This window comes from Saimiri boliviensis, chromosome 16, assembly GCF_048565385.1.
Source record: "Saimiri boliviensis isolate mSaiBol1 chromosome 16, mSaiBol1.pri, whole genome shotgun sequence".
Classification (NCBI taxonomy): Eukaryota; Metazoa; Chordata; class Mammalia; order Primates; family Cebidae; genus Saimiri; species Saimiri boliviensis.
In genome coordinates, this window is record NC_133464.1 from 64,128,837 (window position 1) to 64,149,799 (window position 20,963).

The window sequence follows — 20,963 nt, forward strand, 5'->3', positions numbered from 1 at the left end:
AAGCTGCTGAAACACTGAAACTCCCTCGACTTGTGAGATCAAGAAAAATCTGACTGAAATTGGTTAGAACCAAGATGGCTGACTGGAGTTTGCAGAGAATGAGGTTGCTGATGTCATAGCCTGAATTTCCACCACTTGTTTCATACTAACTCCCTCTGAATTTGCACATGCCACTCAGGAGTTAACATGAAGAAATAACTGCGCATACCCAAGGACTTTTGAGACCTCCCCTTTCCTTGCATGAATCACCTACTAATCTCAGAATCCACTCCTTGAACTTTTTCTAATAAAACTACTGCCTTAAAATCAGCAAGAGAGACTCCTCGACTCAGAAGAAAAAAAATCTTTGGAAATGTAATTAATCATCTTCTTGGTTTTACCATAAGTAGATTTTCTTCAGTCAAATCTTGCTTGTAATGTGGGTGTGGGAGACGGGAGAGGGAAGTTATAGTGTCTCTGGTTCTGCTGACCCTGGTCTATCTCTTGGAGTTCACTTTCAAAATAAAGCTATTCTTTTATCCAAAGCCCAGTGTCATGGTATTGGCTTCTAGCACATCGGGCATCAAGCCCCTTTTGCTCAATAACATTAGCATCAGATCCCATAAGTTAGGGGCTCAGTTGCACAAGCCCACCTCACTTGAGATGCCAATCAGAAATCTGAGCCACCTGTACTTCTGATTGATCAGCTATACATATCAGGGGTTTCCACAATTCCCTCCTTGGGTCCAATAAGTTGCTAGAATAGCTCACAGAACTCAGGAAAAATACTTTACATTGTTACAGTTTTATTATAACGGTTACAACTCAGGAACAGCTAAGTAGGAGAGATGCATAGGACAAGATATTGAGGATGGGGAGACGCGGAGATTCCATACCGCTCTGGCATTCACCCTCCCAGCATCTCAAAGTGTTCACCAATCCAGAAGCTCTTTGAGCCCCATTGGTTAGAGGGTTTCAGCAGTTTTCATTACACAGACATGGTTAATTTAATCATTGGTCATTGATCATTGAACTCAGTCTCCATCCCCTCTCCCTTTCCCAGAGGTGGAGGATCTGAAAGCTCCAAGTCTCTAATCTAATTCTCCAGTGGGTTCTTCTGGCAGCCACACTCCATCCTCCAAGAGTCACCTCATTAGCTTAAACTCTGGTGGTTTCCAAAGGGCCTTGTTATGCATAAAGAAAGATAGTCCCACCACTCAGGAAATTACGAGGATTTTAGGAGCTCTATTCCAGGAACCAGGTACAAAGGCCAAATATATATATTTTTATTATACCAATGTAGAAACTGCATCAAGACCACGATGCTCAGCTCCTCTGGTCTCAATTCTGTCAGATTATTCACCTCTTAAGACTTTTAATGGTAGCCTTTTTGTGTATCTCAAGACTTTTATTAGCTTACTCTCCCTTTGTGGTGGGAAGGGAGTGGAAGACCAGGGTCAGCAGGTCCACAGACACTATCACCGCCCACTCACATCTCCCACCCCCACATTACAAGCAAGCTTTACTTGAAGAAAATACAATATACAAAAATTCCAAGATATACTTGTGGGAAAACCAAAAAGTAATTATTTACATCACCAAAGGTTTCTTCATTTTACGAAGAACCTTCTCCAAGGGTTTATTTTTTTGATTTTTAAATTGTGGCTATAAGCACATAACATCATATTTGCCCTTTAAACATTTTCAAATGTACCAGTAGTGATGAGTATATTCACACTGTTGTGCAACTCATCTCTAGAAATTTCTCACCTTGCAGAACGGAAACTCTATGCACATTAAATACTAATTCCCCCTCTCCACTCCCCTCAGCCCTTGGCAACCATGTTTCTGCTTTCTGTTTCTAGGATTTTGACTACTTTTGATATCGTGTATGAGTCGAATCAGTATATCTGTCCTTCTGTGGCTCGCTTATTTCATTTAGCATAACAGCATCAAGGTTCATCTACGTTTTAACCTATGACAGAACTTCCTTCTTATTAAAGGATGAATAATATTTCATTATTTGTGTGTACTACATTTTATTTATTCATTCATTGGTTGATGAATATTTGGGTTGTTTCCACCTCTTGGCTATTGTGAGTAGTGCTACAGTGAACATGGATATGCAAATATACCTTTGAGGTCTTGCTTTGAATTCTTTTGGATGTGTACCCAAAAGTGGAATTGCTGGATCATGGTAATGCTATTATTAATTTTCTGAGGCACCTCCACACTGTTTTCCAATACAGGTGCACAATTTTACGTTCTCTCCAACAGAAGGATTTCAATTTCTCCACATCCTCACCAATACTTGTTTTCTATGTTTCCAAAGGATTTTTTGGTCAGGCATGGTGGCTCACACCTGTAATCCCAGCACTTTCCAAGGCCGAGGCAGGAAGATCACTTGAGGTCAGGAGTTTGAGACCAGCCTGGCCAACATGGTGAAACCTTGTCTCTCATAAAAATACAAAAATTTGCCAGGTATAGTGGTGCACACTTGAAATCCCAGCTATTCAGGAGGCTGAGCCAGGAGAATCGCTTGAACCTGGGAAGTAGAGGTTGTAGCGAGCTGAGATCATGCCACTGCCCTCCAGCCTGGGCAACAGAGTGAGAGTCTGTCTCCAAAAAAAAAAAAAGTTGCTTTTTTTTTTAAGTGGTTACATCCCATACTGCTGCCTGGAAACAGAATTATATTTTCCTTTACATACACACCTCATAGAAGCACCTGCACATCCACCGAGTTATGGAAGAAGAGTTGTGAACAGCACGAGGGAAATGTGATGTCACCAAAGTATGGGGGCCTAGAAGGAGCTGTACAAGGTGCTGGGCCTGCTGCCCGCTGGGGCCAAGCTAGGGAGACTCAACAGAGAAGGAAGAAGGAAGTAGCTATATTCATTTCCCTGGGCTTCTCTAACAAAGCACCATGAACTTATGGCTTAAGCAACAAAAACGTATTGTTTCACAGTTCTGGAGGCCAGAAATCCAAAATCAACGTGCTGGCAGAGCCACGCTCCCGCTGACACCAGAGGGGAGGGTCCTTCCCTGCCTCTCTCCCAGCTACCGGTGGTCATCAGCAATCCTAGTCTTTGACTTGTGCTGCAGCACTTCAATCTCTGCCTCTCTTATTGAATGGTATTCTCCCTCGCATGTCTGTATCTGGTAGCCTCTTCTTACAAGGACAGCAGTCATATTGGATTGAGGACCCACTAGACTGCAGTCTGACCTCGTCTTAACTGGTTACATCAGAAATCATCCTATTTCCAAATTCAGTCTTCTGGTAGGACTTCAACACATCTTTCTGGAGAGTCATTCAACCCATAACGGAAACTAACATCAACTCAAAGCCTAGTGAGCGCTGGTCCTGTGCTACTTTACATGGTTGTTTCACTTAAAGCTGAATCAGTGACATATATGCAGTCCCCAACACTCTTGGGACATAGCCCCACCCTTGGGTCACCTAAACCCATCACCCTGGCCTATCCCCAGGAGATTCAGTTGAGCCACTTCCTCCCATAGGAGAGGCCTCTAGTGCACAAGCTCTACTGCAAGGATCCATGTGAACAAAGAAATCTGCTACTGTGCCTTATATGCTTGCATTACTGTTACGTATTATATTATTCATATTTATCATTGTTTCCACTATGTTAGTTTCCTGCTCTTAGTCCCTCTGCCTTCACCACATTTTTGGCTTTCTGGTGGCCAGTTTCCTCCAGTGTGGTAAAATCCAGACCCTGGCTCTGTTCTGAAGGCTATATCTGAAGAAAGATACACCCCACCCCATTTAAGTCCCTCTGTGGTTTTCTAGCATGACCCCAAAGTTATATCCATGATATCAGGGGAAGCTTGTGGTACAGTCCACTCCTAGAAAGGAGGTCTTGCTATCAGATGACCATAAAAGCTGGTCTGGACCCACAGCGCAAAGTGTTTTTTTCCAATTGCATCACCAGTCGGTCCCACAGAGTCCTCCTTGGTGGGGCATCCAGGAGGCCCTTCTATTTGTGATCTCCCTTCCTCCTGTCTTCTGCCACAGTCCTTTGCCTTTTTCTCTCCAGAAGTCTGGCTTCAGACTTCTTACGGGGCAGCCCAGATCCTTCTGGGTCTCAGAGTGGAACATGGTCAGCACCACTACCTCTCTGGCTGATAGTGACAGCTCTCATAGCATGACAGAGACTCACCGTCTGATCTGATTAAAGGCCCTTTCCACCCCGTTCTGCAAGGGGATGCTAAGAAAAATAGAGAAGGCCCAGATGGACACACACATTGTCCTGACACACTAGCATAAAAAGAGCTCCTTTTACTAAACCCAAAGGAAGGGCACTGTTAAGAGAAAACAAGGCTGTGGAATACTATGCAGCCCTAAAAAAGAATGAGATCATGTCCTTTGCAGGGACATGGATGGAGCTGGAAGTTGTTATCCTCAGCAAACTAACACAGGAACAGAAAACCAAACACCACAGGCTCTCACTTATAAGTGAAAGCTGAACGATGACAGCATATGGACACTGAAAGGGGAACAACACACACTGGGGTCTGTCTGGTGGGGGGATGGGAGGAGGGAGTGCACCAGGAAGAATAGCTCATGGATGCTGGGCTTAATTCCTGGGTGTTGGATTGGTCTGTCCAGCAAACCATGTAACAAACCTACACTTCCAGTACACGTACCCCAGAACTTAAAAGTTGAAGGGAAAAAAATGAGGATACAGAGATCAAGGTCATGGCCACTGTCATCAGCAGACCCACGTGCAAAGCTGGAAGTCAAGAAACAGTTACTTACTATACATCTGCATCAGCTCAGCTGCTATATCAAAATGCCACAGACTGGGTGGCTTCAACAGCAGAAATGTATTTCTCACAGCTCTGGAGACTGGGAAGTCCAAGATCAAGATGTCATCCCTCCCGGGCTCACTTCGTAACTTGCAGATGATGTCTTCTCACTGTGTCTTGCACAGCGGGGAGAAAGAGTTCTGGTCTCTCTTCCACTTCTTATAAGGACACTAATCCCACGATGAGGGCCCCTCAGGACCTCATCTAAAACCTAATCACCTCCTAAGGACTCCACCTTCACATTTATCACATTGGGAGTTAGGGCTCAACATATAAATTTTAGGAGGGCACGAACATTCCATAGCAGTATATGACTTGAGCAAGTCACCTCACCCCTCAGAAGTTCACTTCCCTTCTCTCTAAAGTGGGGAAATTATACCTAACCTGACACAACATTGTAAAGAAGCTGACACTTAGTAACCTCTCAACAAATAGTCATTGTTTTGGCTCCCTCACATAAAATTATCCTTTGACTCAAAATCTCCAGCAGCTGACACACAATTGGTGCTTCTGTTAAAAGGGCTTGAAACTGCAGCTTGTGTAAGGACTTGTTGGTTTGTTTGCTTGATTGATTTCCTTTTTGCTTTCAAAGGGAGGAGCATTTTAAACTGGGCCAACCTGGTCCTGACATCAGCAGTTGCCCATTAGCTGGGTTTCTTCCTCCTCTGTAGGGCACGCATCCGTAACTCAGTACAGAGAAGCTTCCCTGAGATCCTGCCCGAAATGCCTGTTATTACTGAGATTAACACCATCATCAATCATCCACGTTCCGTGAGCATCTGCAATTGGGTGCTACAGAGAGCATGGAGGTATACATGCCTCACGGTTTGTCATCTGAGCAGACAGGTAGAGCAGAGACAAAGGAAAGGGCAAGCCTGCATCAAGACTCTTCAGGCTTCTCCCGCCCGCAGCTGTCTGATGATGAATCACATGGGGAAATTCAACAAGCAGGAGAGCCCATTCCAGAGTGCAGGGTTCCCTGCCCTTCCCTAGAAAATCACAGAAACTGCAGTTCTTGGTTCAGGATTCAGAGGTGGATGTGGGCACTACGTTCTGGCTCTTTTGTGGAAAAGGGATGGGAAGGTGGGTGGGTGTAGCAAATTGTCAGGATGTCTATCATCTCCAAATTGCAGGATGAAATTGAAAACGTAGGTCATTTTTGCTACTTAGGTAGAGGGGAGCTCTATTCTGGAGCCAGAGGGGCAGCCCAAGTATAGCAAAGTCTGGGGCCAAACTGTTCTTGGGACTGGCTGATAGCTCTTGGCTTCTGAGAAAGCAGGAGTTAGCGAAGGGTCAGAGAGGATGCTGATGAGTCTGTCAGGCAACAAATAAAGACCAGCTGTTGGAAGAGTCTGAGCATGGAAGGAAGCAGAAAAATAGAACGGCAGCTCTCAGAAGTGTGGCCAAGGTGACTGGTTGTTGTAAGACACAAGAGTCACTCACATTTCCAGGAATATCAGAAGAAACAATGGAGGTAGAAGGTGCTGGAAAGTAGGGCAGTTGGCACTCCCAAGTTCCAGAGGTAATCAGGAGTGTAAATCTCTCGTGGTGAAATCAGAAAAGACCTTATAAAACTTTTCCTTCTGAATCCAGGAGCCACTAGAAATTCCCCTGATTTCTCCAATATTAGGTAATTTGTTTACTTGATCCAAGAATGAGGCTCTATCAAAAGACAGCCAATGAAAAAGACATTCAGTCTCTAAAAAATAATCTTTTATTTGGGGGGAAAAAAAGGCAAAAGAAATGACTGGGGAGGTCTCTGCCCCTGCTCCACTACTCCCTCCACAGTCCCGCCTCCTGAGATGATAACTGGCCTTGTGTCTTCAGCAGGGCAGGAGCCATGGAAGTGAATTGGGCACTTCGAAATTGAGAGGCAGGTGGGTCTCCACTTCATTTCGACCAATAGCAGCAAATTTGAAGGCTTTGTTGATTAGGACAACTCTAATCATGATTTATGCACATCTGTACATTTCAATGTAGCCAAAATTTAAAATTACCAGATTAGTTAAGTGTGTAATCCTGTAAATTAATTGTCAATTAGTTGCTCCCTAATGATAATGAAATACTTAACAAATAGCATATGATCTCTGAATAGCGCCAAATAAATTAAAATATTTCTTCAAGAACTAACAAGGGCCCCATTTGCTCAGTTTCCTTGATGAGTTATAGTGAGGTCAGGACTTTGAAAAATGGTTCTAAAACTGGAATTGGATTACGCTAAGGAAGGACAAACTTTCCAGGTAACCACCTCAAAGGCGCGCTCACTCCACACTGGACTCCATTGCACAGGTAGTTGAAAAGACACAGAATCTAAGTCAAGCCACCTGTGCTGGAATCCTCTTGCCAACCCCAGCTAGCTGTGGGACCTCTGCTAAGCCTCAGTTTCTTGGTGATTAAATGGGCGTGACAGTTTTTCCAATTCAAGGTTGTGGTGAGGACTAAATTAAATAACACAGGAGATGAAGGACTTTAGAGCTGTGGCAGGCAAGCTTCACCCATAAGGTAGTCAATAAATATTGATTGACTGAAAAGTTTAGGCAAACTCTATCATTATTATTTTTTTATTTTTTGAGATGCAATCTTGCCCTATCGCCCAAGCTGGAGTGTAGCAGCATGATCTCACCTCACTGCAACCTCCGCCTCCTGGGTTCAAGAAACTCTCATGCCTCAGCCTCTTAAGTAGCTAGGACCACAGGCATGTGTCACCATGCCCAGCTAATTTTTTTGTATTTTAGTAAGACAGGGTTTCACCATGTTGCCCAGGCTGGTCTATGAACTCCTGAGTTCAGGCAATCTATCCACCTCAGCCTCCCAAAGTGCTAGGATTACAGGCGTGAGCCACCATGCCTGGTCTGAACTGTATCATTATTAATAAGCACCTGAGCATTGTCTCCGAGCAAGGCACTATGCTTGAGGGTGGAGATAAAGAAGGAAAGGGAGGCAAAGAAAGTAGCAGAGAAGAGGAGAGGAAAAGAAATCAGATACCATCCCTTGCTCTCAAATCTAATTAGACAGCAAAAGTTGGGGAAACAAGTATCATGATAACAATAGCCAATATTTATCGAGTGCTTACTGTGTGTCAGGCATTAGAATAAGCTCTTGATGCATTTTTTAAACTCCTCACAATCCTGTAAGAGAGGACTATTACTTTTAGCCCTATTTTACAGATAGAAACGGAGACACCAAGTTAAGTAACTTGCCTAAGATCACTCATTAAGTGCCAGAGCTAGGATACGAGCCTCAATTCTGCACCCTTAATATTGCTTATTGTATGGAGGGGCAGGGGGAATCAGAAGTCAGATTTGAATCGTTCATACTATCTATGCAGTCCTAGGCAAATCACTTCACCCCTCAGACTCGGAGACTCCTCATCTGTAAAGCGAGTTCACATTCCCCACAGCAGTTTGTGGTAATCATGAAATAAGTTGAGTGAGAGTACTTTGCATTATGGCTGGCATGGGCTTATGCATGTAATAAAGTTCAGATGCATCTCAATCTGCAATGCCATTTATATCAGAGCTTCTGCCAGCTAAAAAATGTCCTGGGCTCTCAGGGTAAAAGCTGGACACTGAATATGCTTCAGACCCTCTCTGCAGTGGATTGACCTGGAGTATTTCAAACACGGCATCAAGGAATTACATATGAGCAAAGGTAATTTACATCAGTGGGCTATAAAATATTTTCATAGTACATTTTACCAATAAAACATTTTGGGCACAGGGGATGCGGGGTTCTGGGAAGCTCAGTAGCCACGGCCAGCCACCTTGTGCTCAATAACACTGCCAAGATGCCCATTCTGAGGCTGGGCACCTGGAATTCCCCTCCAGGCCAGGTCATGGAGGCTCTGCAGGTGTGATTAACATCGGGTACCACCACACTGACTGCACCTATGTGTACCAGAACGAGTGTGAGGTGTGAGTGGCCCAGGAGAAGCTCACATACCAAGAGAAGGGGCTGGAGAAAGAAGCCTCCCAGCTGTTCAGTGACCGAAAGCTGGAATACATGGCCCTCTATCTTATTCACTGGCCAACTGGCTTTAAGCCTGGGAAGAAATTTTTTCCACTGGATGAATCAGGCCATGGTTCCCAGTGCCACTGACATGTGGACATATAAGCAACCATGGAAGAGCTGGTGAAAGCTACTGGCATCTCCAACTGCAACTATCTCCAAGTCCAGAGGATCTTAAACAAGCCCTGCTGGAAGTGTAAACTGGCAGATAACCAGATTGAGTGTCACTCCTACCTAACTCAGGAGAAGTGAATCCATTGCTGCCAGTCCTAAGGTATCATGGTGACTGCCTGTAGCTTCCCTGTAGCCTGTGGCTCTCCCGACAGGTCATGGGTGAAGCCCGAAGACCCTTCCCTCCTGGAGAATCCCGGAATCAAGGCAATCACAGCCAAGCACAACAAAACTACAGCCCAGGTTCTGATCCAGTTCCCTGTGCAGAGGAACTTGGTGCTGATCCCCAAGTCTGTGACACCAAAACGCATTGCTGAGAACTTCAAGGTCTTCGACTTTGAACTGGGCAGCCAGGAGATGATCACCTTAGTCAGCTACAGCAAGAACTGAAGGGTCTGTGCCTTGGTAAGCTGAGTCTCCCACAAGGATTACCTCTTCCATGAAGAGTTTTGAGGCCGTGGATGCCTGCTTGTCCACGAGTGATCTACACCTGTTGTTCCCACCTCATTTTTTCTTGCAAATGTGAGTTTCCAAAGTTTCCAAAGTCCATTATATCATTCTTCTGCCTTTGCATCCTCACTTATAAGTGAGAACGTACAATATTTGGTTTTCCATTCCTGAGATACTTCACTTGGAATAATGGCAGAATAATGGCCTCCAGCTTCATCCAAGTTGCTACAGAAGACATTTTTCATTCCTTTGTGTGGCTGAGTAGTGTTCCGTGGTATATCTATGCCACATTTTCTTCAGCTGATCTGCACTTAGGTTGGTCTCCTACTTTTGCAATTGCAAATTGTGCTGCTGTAAACACATGTGTGCATGTGTCAAAAAGGGGGAAATTTTATGATATGCAAATTGTATCTCCATTTTTAAAATATTCATCAGAAGATTTTTGACAAATGGGTCAAAACCCAGTGAAACTGTTCTTTTAGATTTTAAAACAGATTACAAGTTTATCTTTCCAACTTTCTTCACTATAAAGATATGAAAGTTTTTCCAGGTTACCTTCTTATATCATTTGGGTAATAAATACACAAAATGATAGAAAGGTTTCTAAGCATCCATTCTCAAAACATTCTTGTTATTAAATAAGTTTCTTTCAAAAAAAACCTAACTCCCTCACTCATCATGAAAACACCATTTTTACTAGGAAGGAAGAAAAGCAATTGTGCTTTGTTTTTCTCTTCAAAGTGGCTCCTAGAGAAGAGACTGTTAATGGCCACTTGGCACCACAAGGTCAGCAAATTTAAGACACTTGTCTTTGTGTAAAAACAGATAACTGCAAACAAAATCTTCACAATCATTCTCTATCTTGGTGCAAAGTATTTCAAAGATCCTCTCATTTTATGCAGCTTTCTCACTGGTTTTTGTTGTTTTGTTTTTTGAGACAGTCTCACTCTGTCACCCAAGCTGGAATGCAATGGCACCATCATGGTTCGCTGCAGCCTCGACTTGCTGGACTCAAGTGATCCTCCTGCCTCAGCCCCCCAGGTTGCTGGGACTACAGGTGTGCACCACCACATCCAGTTAATTGTTTTTTAATTTAAGTAGAGATGAGATCTTGCTGTGTTGCCCAGGCTGGTCTCGAACCGCTAGGCTCAAGCAATCCTCTGCCCTGGCGTCCCAAAGTGCTGGGATTACAGGCGTGAGCCATCACATCCAGCCAGCTCTCTCACTTTTTACAATCAGATCGATAGTATCTGTGATCTCCTGTAGCTCAGTCTGCCCTTCGGATTTCAACTGCTCTGTAACACTAGTTTGCCAGTGAGTTGCTACCCAGCCACTCAATTTCCCAAGTGATATTATCTCCATAGTCCTATCCAGCATCCTCTTTTGATTCCAGTGAAAGCTACCACTCCATCAAATGGCATTTTAAACAACTGTTCCATAGGAACACTGTTTCTTGTGGAAAAGTTATTTACAATTGAGAACACATCTTTCCTGGCATATTTTCTATAATTGTTTCACCAAATAACCACACTGTTTGTGTTTTATTATCTAAGATTGCGCTTCACCCAGCTGTAAAGCAAGCACTACTTGATTTGTTTCCATACTTGTTTCTTTAAAGTTTTCTCTGCATCTATCAGCAATATTTGCTGGCTAAAGATGAATATTCTTATTCAATCCTTCAAAAAGGGTATTTTGACTATGTGGTGTGAGCCAGTCACTGTTACAGGTGCTGAGGAAGTAATGAAGAAAATTAGGTTTTCATGGAGCTATGTTCCTATGAGCGATCACAGACAATGAGCAAATTTTAAAAATATTTAACGTATATCAGGGGTAAGCGCTCCAAAGGAATGCTCAGCAGGTTCTTGGGACAGAGAGTGATAGCGTGAGCCATTTTAGATGACGAGGAAGATCTCTCTGAGGAGGTGAGGTCTGAGCAAAGGCCTGAATGTATGGAGGGGTAAACTGTAGATTATCTATATCTGGCAGAGGGAGCAGAAGCGCAGGGAGGACCCCTAGGCAAGAGTTTGCTGGGTGGGACTGACTCACGGGAGGCCAGTGTGGCTGGAAGCAGAGAAAAGTTGGGAAGTGGAAGGACCAGAGGACAGAAGGCAGCCCGGGAGAGGTCAGGCAGGGCCTTGAGGGCTAGGGTGAGGATGATGGATTTCATTCTGAGCAAGATAGGATGCCAGCATGGGGGGTTAATTTAGGTTGAAGAAGATTTAGATTTAAGAAGATCTCTCCAGCCTACTGTGGAGAAGAGACTGCAACATGGCAGGACAGGAACAAGGGACCAATTTCAGTTGTCCAGATGAGAGAGGGACTGAAATGCCGATGATGAGAGAGTCAGACAGCAAAAGATTTGGACATATTTTGACATCGAACCCATGAGATTAGCTGACAGCTTTGGATGTAGGATAAGAGAAAAAAAAAAAGACAGAACACACATGCTTTTTAACATAAACACCTGAGGAAGACAGCAGCCACTTGCGGAGGAGGAGAAGGCTGAGGGAGAGACAAGCAGCAGCGATCAAGGACTCAGTTTGGGCGCCTGAAGCTGCAGAAGACTAGAGATCCCAGGAAGGTGCCGGGAAACCAGTCGCTTTCAAGAGTCAGGCATTACAGGGGAGGCATTTGGAATGGAATACAAATTTAGGACTTGAGTGTATATTAAAAGCCTCATCACTGTAGTTTTTTTCATGCGTTATTTCAGCTGTATTTATTGCAGTAGGAAGAATAAGCCTTTCCCGCGGTCATATGCACCTTTTTTTTTTCTCACTACTAAGAAACCTCAAAAGAGGCATTTAAGCACTTTCCATTACACTAATTTACATTTTGAGAGATACTGCATTGAATAGTACATGATTTTAAGTCAGTTAAAAAAAGATTGCAGACATTTTTACTGTCTTTTTCAAAGCATAATGGCTTCAACTCTTTTTAGACAAGATCTCAAGACTTAAGAGAGTTAGGCGAAGGGTTCCATTAGTGACTGTGGCTGTAAACTTGTATTTATACATCTACTGAGTAACTTCACTGAAAAGGAGATAGTTCTGAAAGCAAAACTGTCACTGTCGCCTTTTCTCTTGTATACTCATGTTTGCCTTATCATTACATTCGACCCACCCTCTCTTTGCTGACATCACCTTAAACCACGTGCCCATTTTGCGATGACTGGTTGCATTAAGACTAGACAACATCATCCACAAATCCACTTTGCCTGACACGTGTAAACTGCCATCCATCATTGCAAAGTGCGACAAGGGGAAGGTGCCACCCTCCACCTCTTGAGGAATTTGGTTTTTCTCAGGACACTCCCCTTCCCTAAAAAGAAATGTAACCACTATTCAGTCCCCGTGAAGGTGCAAGTGCCTGTCCATGCATTATTAGTAGACTGTAGAGCTTAATGTCTTTCTAACTTTTTAGAAAAGATAAATAGAAATAGAAATTATAATATTTTCTTTTTTTTTATTTTTTTGAGATAGAGTCTTACTCTGTCACCCAGGTTGGGGTGCAGTGGCATGATCTCAGTTCACTGTAGTGTCAACATCCCAGGCTTGAGTGGTCCACTCGCCTCATCCTCCCAAGTAGCTGGGACCACAGGCGTACACCACCACACCTGGCTGATTTTTGGACTTTTTGTAGAAATGGTGAAATGCTTTTATCCACATCTCAGTGAATCACCTTGGGCATCCTTTGGAGCTCTGATTCAGTGCTCACCCTCCATCTAGTCCTTTTAACTGTCAAAGAAGGTGACAAATAAAGCTGCTACCATGCCAGAATGAGGACTGACCCCAGCTCCTGAGCAAAGAGAATTCCCATTAACACCTCGACTGTCACACACCCCAGTGACACAGAAGAATAAAGATGAAGTTCAGTTCCTACACTTAAAAAAGAAAACATTAAAAAGCAAGTGTCTCCTGTTAAACTTTAAAGGCTTACCTACAGACTATTAAAAAATGAAAACTCTGCTAATTTTCCTTCCTGGGGTAATTGCTATTAAGTTGTTTTTGTAGGCTAACTGAAAAATAGTTTGTTTTTGTGGTCTTCTTAGTAAAATTGGCTATTCAAAATGGATTAGGAACCTGAACTTCTTTCCTTAGGAAAGTTTCACACCAAATGTAAAAAAAAAAAAAAAAAAAAAAAAAAAAAAATACACACACACACACACAGAGAATGATTTAGAATTTTTTAAAATTTAATACTCTATCTGAAACTGAAAACTTTGAGTTTTACTCAGCAGCAAAATAGGCAACGTTCCCTCTTCAGAAACACTAAGTCAATATAAGGTAAAAGACGTTTATTTCTCAGTAAAACTGAGATTTGAGGTGGTGGCAAGACTGTGAATGACCCTCCTAAATTTGCTGGCGCCAATTCCTTGGCTGCTAATCAACATGGACAGGTCTCTAAATATAGGGCCACGTGTCTAAAACATCCCTTTCTCTTTTTATTCACAGAAACCCAAACTGGAGAACACGTTCAGTGAAGCGACCAGGACTAAATCATTTGAAATGCATTAGCCAGCACTCGCTCCAAATTAATTTACCCCCAGTCACACGTGTCTGGCTGACTCTTCCCTGAAAGGTAGCATGAGTTGATTGGACCCCAGGAGTAACGCCACACAGAATGGCCCCAGATTTACTACTAACCACGCACTGCACAGAGAAGGCTGCTTGTTACTAAGTCCTCTATGGAATCAGGGGGAACGGCCGACAAACCAGTGCAGAGCTGCAAAAGTCAGAAGGAGGATGAGACATGATTTGTATGTTTTTTTCAAGAAGCAAAGACTCAGTTCATGTAGAAGAGTTTCCTTAAGGATAAAGGAAGTATCCAGAACCCACTCTGAGAAAGGGAGATAGCTTCCTGCTTTCCTCTCCCATTCTCACACCTGCAGAAAAATCAGATTTCCTCATGGTCCTGTCATTTTCTCAGGCCTGAGAGGAGGGACACTTCCCCCCACACAGCCCGAGTCTCAGTAGCCCTAGCAAGACAAGAAACAGACTCCAGCTTCCGAGAGATTCGGTAGGAGACTCATTTGGCCTGGTTCAGCTACTACCTTAGCTGTAGCTTTTGAACAAGTTTCAAAAACGAATGAAAGTAGCTTTTTATGAACCTGGGCCAGATCTCCTGCTTGCCCCTCCAGAGCTGCTCCCTGCCCTTCCCTGCCCCAGAAGGCTGACCGGTGAGACCCTTTGGGCCGCTGATGGACCCGTGCTCCTACCCATGCCCAAAAAGCAGAGAAAAGGGAGTGGTTATCAGAATGTGGAAGAAGAGAGGAAAAGAGGCAGTGTCGCCTTGAGAGCACAGTACCATCAGGTCAAAGGCCACCGCCAGCGATATGGACCGGATACAGGGAAATGCTGGAGGAAGACGCTTCCCTGGCGAAGACGCCCCTCCAGCCTGGACACCTGTGGCCCTAAATGAGAACAGGCATTCCTGTTTTCACATACAAAAAATGGTCTTGTGGTCTGCCACACCCCCTATCCTGTACCCATATAAACCCTGAAGCCCAGGCTCCAGCTCAGACCAGCAGAGGAGGAGATGAGACAAGCAGACGAACAGCAGAACGACTCTGCAGAGAAAGGGAGGGGAGGGGAACATCTGATCTCTAGAGGAGTTCAGCCACGGTGGTCAGAGAGGAGTCTGCCTGATGGACAGCCCGCTCCAGGGGAAGATCATCTTCCCACTCCATTCCCCTCCTTCCAGCTCCCCAACTATCCTGCCGAGAGCCACCTCCACCACGCAATAAAACCTCGCATTCATCCTTCAAGCCTGTGTGTGGCCTGATGCTTCCGGGATGCTGGGCAAGAGCTCAGGATGAGGAAAGCTGTCACACTGGCCCTCCACCCTTGAGAAAGGGCCAAGGGTCCACTGAGCTCTGTTTAACACTTAAAGCCATCTGTGGATGGCAAGGCTAAGAGAATATGGTAACATTGGGGTTGCAGGCACCCACCCCAAGACACTACCATGGGGCCAGCGCCCAAAGCGCCCACCCTAGCCTCTGCACCTGCCCATCTGAGTGCTCTCCCTCCCGCAAGGGGTTTGAGCAGTGGTGGCAACTGAACGGGTCCTGTGAGGGGGATCAGGGAACTCCCCCATTTTACCAGCCCACAGAGATGAAGACACCTCAGGGAGGGTGGGGAGAGTCAGGAGATGTGTACCATGACTGCACCATCTTCCCACCCTCTGATCTCCTATTGAGGGTTCCCACTGATCAAACCCAAGAAGCCAGAGGGGAAGAGAGCTCCTCAATGTTGCCAGTGTCCTGGAGCAAGGAGAGGAGCACAGATGATCCAGGAGCAAACAGAAGACAACCAGCACAGTTCCCAAATGTGAGAAACTGATTACAGCAGAATCTACTTGAGGCACATTTTAAATATACACACGAATTCCTCAGACTCCCCCACTCCCATTTTCAGAGCTGGTATGTCAGGGTGGGACTGAAATAATTTATGTTTTAAAAAAAATATGTGTGTGTGTATATATCTTACGGCCGAGTGCAGTGGCTCACACCTGTAATCCCTACACTCTGGAAGGCTGAGGCGGGTGGATCACCTGAGGTCAGGAGTTTGAGACCAGCCTGGCCAACATGGTGAAACCCTGTCTCTACTGAAAAATACAAAAATTAGCTGGGTGTGATGGCTTGTGCCTATAATCCCAGCTTCAGGAGGCTGAAGCAGGAGAATTGCTTGAACCCAGGAGGCAGAGGTTGCAGTGAGCCAAGATCATGCCATTGCACTCCAGCCTGGGCAACAGAGCAAGATTTCGTCTCCAAAAAAAAAACAAAAACAAAAAAAAACAAAACTTAAATTATTCCAGTGCACAACCACGTTTGGAATGTCTGGCCTTATGAGACACACGAATGACCTTGAAGATTTCAAAGCAGGTCCCATAATCCCTTCTTATCACAAAATCAGGCCCAAGAAGACCATATCATCTTGGTCAGGTATAGTGGCTCATGTCTGTAATCCTAGCAATTTGGGAGGCCAAGGAGGGCAGATCACCTGAGGTCAGGAGTTCAAGACCAGTCTGGCCAACATGGTGAAAAACTATTTCTACTAAAAATACAAAATATCAGCTGGGTGTGGTAGTGCACACCTGTATTTCCAGCTACTTGGGAAACTGAGGCAGGAGAATCGCTTGAACCCAGGAGGTGAAGGTTATAGTGAGCTGAGGTCACGCTATTATACTCCAGTGTGGGCAACAAGAGTGAAACACCATGTGAAAAAAAAAAAAAAAAGAAAGAATTTTCTATAAAGCAATTACATTTAGAAATATTCTAGTGTCCTGTCTGGAGTGGCACGTATCAAAGAAACATTACTTTCCATCCTCAAGTACTAACCCCTAGGACAGCTGAACCTAAGAATACATTTTGTTCACTTAAACTCATTATTGTCCTTTTACCCCAAGTAGAAAATATAATTAATAGCTCCAAAAGAAACACCCAATTCCTTGAAAATGCTTCACAGGAAGCCAGTCTGTCAACTTGAGATAGTATCAGGCTCCAATGGCTAAAGGAGACCATATTTCCACAGAGACCCTTCATTGACAAGGCACACCGTTCAGAAGTTTCACTTAAAGATCATTCTCTCCATTATTGTCATTGAAGTGAAGCCAAAAGGGGAAAAAAAATTGACAGTCTAAACTCTAGAAACTTGGCTTCAGAAATGTCTATTAATCCAATACAATTCAATACAAGAAAACTTTAAAACTCCTGGTAATCCTCAAGGTGCTCTTCAAATTGATTCTGTGAAAACTGTTTTCGCCTACCATCATTAAGGAAAATTCCATTTTAACTCATCTCCAAGAAGGGAGGACATGAAGAAAGGTATCATGCCCGGGAATACAGAACATCATAAACAATGGGACCCCAGGAAGGCGAAACAGGAGGGATGTGCCTAATCCAGACCTTGCCTTTGCCTGCTGCCACAGGTTCCAGGTCTAGCAACTGCTCATCTTCCTTGGAAATTAAATAGAGATGATGTCTCATAATTTCCAATCACACAGCACAATTAAATGGCAAGTTGTTTCCCACAAAAGTCGTTTTATAGTTAATGCACCCAACTTTAAAAGAAGTTTGGGGAGGAGGTTGCGGGGCAGGGGAATTAAAGCAGAGATATTTATTTCCTCACATGGCCAGAGTAACAAAAAGATTGCATTTAACTGCAGGAGTTGCAAATCGTAGGTTTACCCATGTGGTATATGGGTCCCACGAGCCATGGTTGGGATTGCTGGAATCCTGAGTCCTGTTCCTTGACAGGTTATTCATCTGCTGTGTAAGCTTGAGCCAAGGCCCTAAAATGTCTCCTTCTGTCAATTTCCCACATGAGAGATGAGAATAAAAATGTACCTACCTTTCAAATCCTATCGGATTCAAAATTCCTTTTTCTACTGGTGTGTCCCACTGTATCCAGTAGATTATATCCCTAAATGCACTGAAATGCTACTTACAAGGAACAAGAAATCAAATGGTTAACAAGTGGTGTTTTAGCTACTCTCAGGGAGTTGACTTTAAAAGCACTCATTTACAAGAGTGGCTAAGAGGTCAGGTGCTAGAGACAGACAATTCTGTTTTCTTACTGTAACAAAAAATATTTTGTGATAGATTAACCAACATTTTCTCTTTTCCCCTTCATTCCTATGATCCCATGACCCTTCTCCTCTGTGTGCCGGGACCTTCTGCATTTGCTGTGTCAATGACAGTTTATTGATTATCAGGGATGCGTGTTCCCGCCCCACCATAATGTGAGGATGTTTCTGGAAAGTGACGGCCTCTCCCACCCTCTTGAGCTAGGCAGAGGCCATGAGACTGAGTTCCTGCCAAAGCAACACGGGTAAAAGTGATACATACTTCTTCAGGACCAGGTGCAGGATTATTAGCAAGACATGGAACAGAGTAGGATGCTTCATTCAGCAGGGAGAGTCCTTAAGTCAATCAAGAAAGTAGACACGGCCCTCCCCTCCTGTGAGCCTTTCAGCATCACATACTTCCTGAGAATCTGTGTAGCCACCTGCCTGGCAAAAATGTGGCATGTGCCTCCTTAAAAATGAAGCTCCATGTCTACTGACCCCTTACAATATGCCGAGATCTTTCACATACAAACACAAAATTTCATTTTTAAGAATGAAAGAATTATCTCCACCTAACAGAGAAGAAAACTAGAGTCAAAAAGATGCAAGTGGCTTGTCTAAGGTCGTTCAAATAGAATTCATCAGCACCGAGGTTTGAAACCAGAATTTCTGGCTTCAATATAGTGATGCTCACACCACCACAGCTTCCTCTTCTGGACGGCGTGCCCAAGGAACCCCTAGCTCTCAACTGCTGTCACACTCAACCTCAGGCATTCAGTGCAAAATCTGAGGATGACAAATTATAACCCATCTGTCTCAAGAGGCAGCTTACTAAGACTCTGAGGAAAAGAAGTTTTTTTCTAAATTGTTTGATCCACATGAATGCATAAGGCCACAGGGTCCAGCCATCTCTCCACCATTATCCTTGTGTAACTGACCATTGCCAGGTGTCACGACAGCTGGCATGGATTAGTTAGTATAAACCAAGTTCAATGCAATTAGTCATGCAATCTTGAACTCTCAATGTCCAATACTATTAAAAACATGCCATAAACTCAGGGCTCTATAAAGAATTAGTGACCAAAATGTAGATAGAAATAAGGCTTTGGATGTATTTGATTCATGTTTAAATCAAGCCCGATACACATTTGCCTACCAGGGACTCTCTCTCAACTCACTATTGCTGTCAATGAAAAATTTATGTGGCCTGAACACATATGGATTTCAGATCATGTGACCCACTATAGAAGAACCTCAGACAAGCCCCCTGTGAACCCTTCCCTTTGCTTGTTCCAACCAACTAGCCCAATACATTGCAGACCTACTGGCAAGAGACACAAGGAATGCAATGCTGAGGTTACCATGGCAACCCCCCCAATGACCCCCTTGAGAAGGGCTCCCATTTGCCAACCCCATCCCTTCCATTATGGGACTACAACACATTTATCACCCTAGGGCTTCCAGACTGTCTGTGCTATTGATCATTTTAGCAATGTAGGTAAGAAATTAGAGTGATGGGTTGGCAACTTCCTGTGTAGTTCTTTCTTCACTTCTTAAAGTCTGATGCTAATTTAATCCATGTAAGAACACTGTGCTGCTTGGGTGCCCTGATGGTGATTCAAGAGCTGGGTATTTATCTGCAAGACTCACCGCAGCTCACTGACCGTGCATATGCCCCTGGCTGATGTTAGACGCAAGATCAGGCACCAAAGTCTTGTTCAGTCAAAAGCAAAGACTGAGAACAAATAAAGGAGCCAACAAGAAAGAAAATGCCAAAGCCAAGGGAGAGAAGCTTTGCGTTGTTCTCCAAAGGATTACAGAGCTGGATTTGAGAGTCAGTGGGAAGGACGAAACTGCACTTCTTCTGCCAAGGGAAACCACACACCACGAGCATTTACCTCCTGCAAGTCAACTCCCATGGTGCAGAGTCCCAGCGTATCCCAAGGCATCATCACGCGAATATGTTCAACCAAGACAAGCCAGAAACAGGGATAAATGATCCCCACAGGAAACCAAACGCCAGCAAGCAGCTCCCTTCCCCCACTCCTCCTCTCTCCCTTCTTTCTCCTCTTCCTCCACCTCCTTTTCCTTCTCCTCCTTTTCTTCCTCCTCCTTCTTCCTCCTAATGCTTTTTGGATGATTCTGAAAACTTTCATTCCCTGGGCTGGAGTGACTCACTGCACTATGAATTCTAATTTTAACCCCACTCCCAACTTACAGGTGATTGAGAAAACCTGGGGGCCAATTAATTTCTCCAACCTCCTTACCTCCAAAAGAGAGACTGGCAAGGAGTTTTGCCAAACACTTGACCATCTGAGAAATGGCCACTTACTGAGACTTGGGCCAAAGCCCTTAAATCAAAGGAACCTGATTTTCATTATCGCCCCACCCCCAGTGGCCTTTTTAGATTATTTTTTCCTAATTGCCCCCAACCTATAAAATGTTAATACCACAGATATATAGATATTGTGTAGGAGTTTGTGTATTCTATGTATATTTGTAATTTATACATAAAAATAGTAAGATTTTTTGGCCCCCAAGGACCAATTTTTACCATCTGGGAGAAAACATACAGGCTTAAATGTACACACAAAGTGTGGCTGTTTGACAGCAAGGTATGTCCTGTTGAGTGGAGAGAACTGAGCCTAGTAAATGCTAAAAGGAACCAATTAGGAGAAAAAGAGTACAGAGGAAGCAGGGGGACCCAAGACCAGTCTATATATTTTATAATATTGTCAAGGACTGGACTTCAAGCTAGACCTCACAGACCCAGTAGTATCTATTTATTGACGAAAGGCATAAAGATCACCTCCGATTGCTGAAACTACTGCCTCCCCCACAATTTGACAGGATCCGTTCTTAAAGGAAATATTATGCCGGGACTGATTTTAACTCATGAGAAAGGGCTTTATCAGAACAAAGCCCTTTCCCCTGCCCCTCTACCCACCATGGGACACCCAGCCTCA

General features: G+C 44.1%; 1 long non-coding RNA gene and 1 pseudogene across 1 annotated transcript; both read left to right on the forward strand.

Moving 5' to 3' along the window:
* Nucleotides 1–5,526: 5,526 nt before the first annotated feature.
* On the forward strand, nt 5,527–9,435 carry LOC101048242 (aldo-keto reductase family 1 member B1 pseudogene; annotated as a pseudogene).
* A 915-nt stretch (nt 9,436–10,350) lies between these two features.
* LOC141581562 (uncharacterized) lies at nt 10,351–14,174 on the forward strand. The gene is made up of 3 exons (XR_012514257.1): nt 10,351–10,489; nt 12,912–13,029; nt 13,884–14,174. It is a non-coding gene; the product is annotated as an uncharacterized LOC141581562 (long non-coding RNA).
* Nucleotides 14,175–20,963: the final 6,789 nt, after the last annotated feature.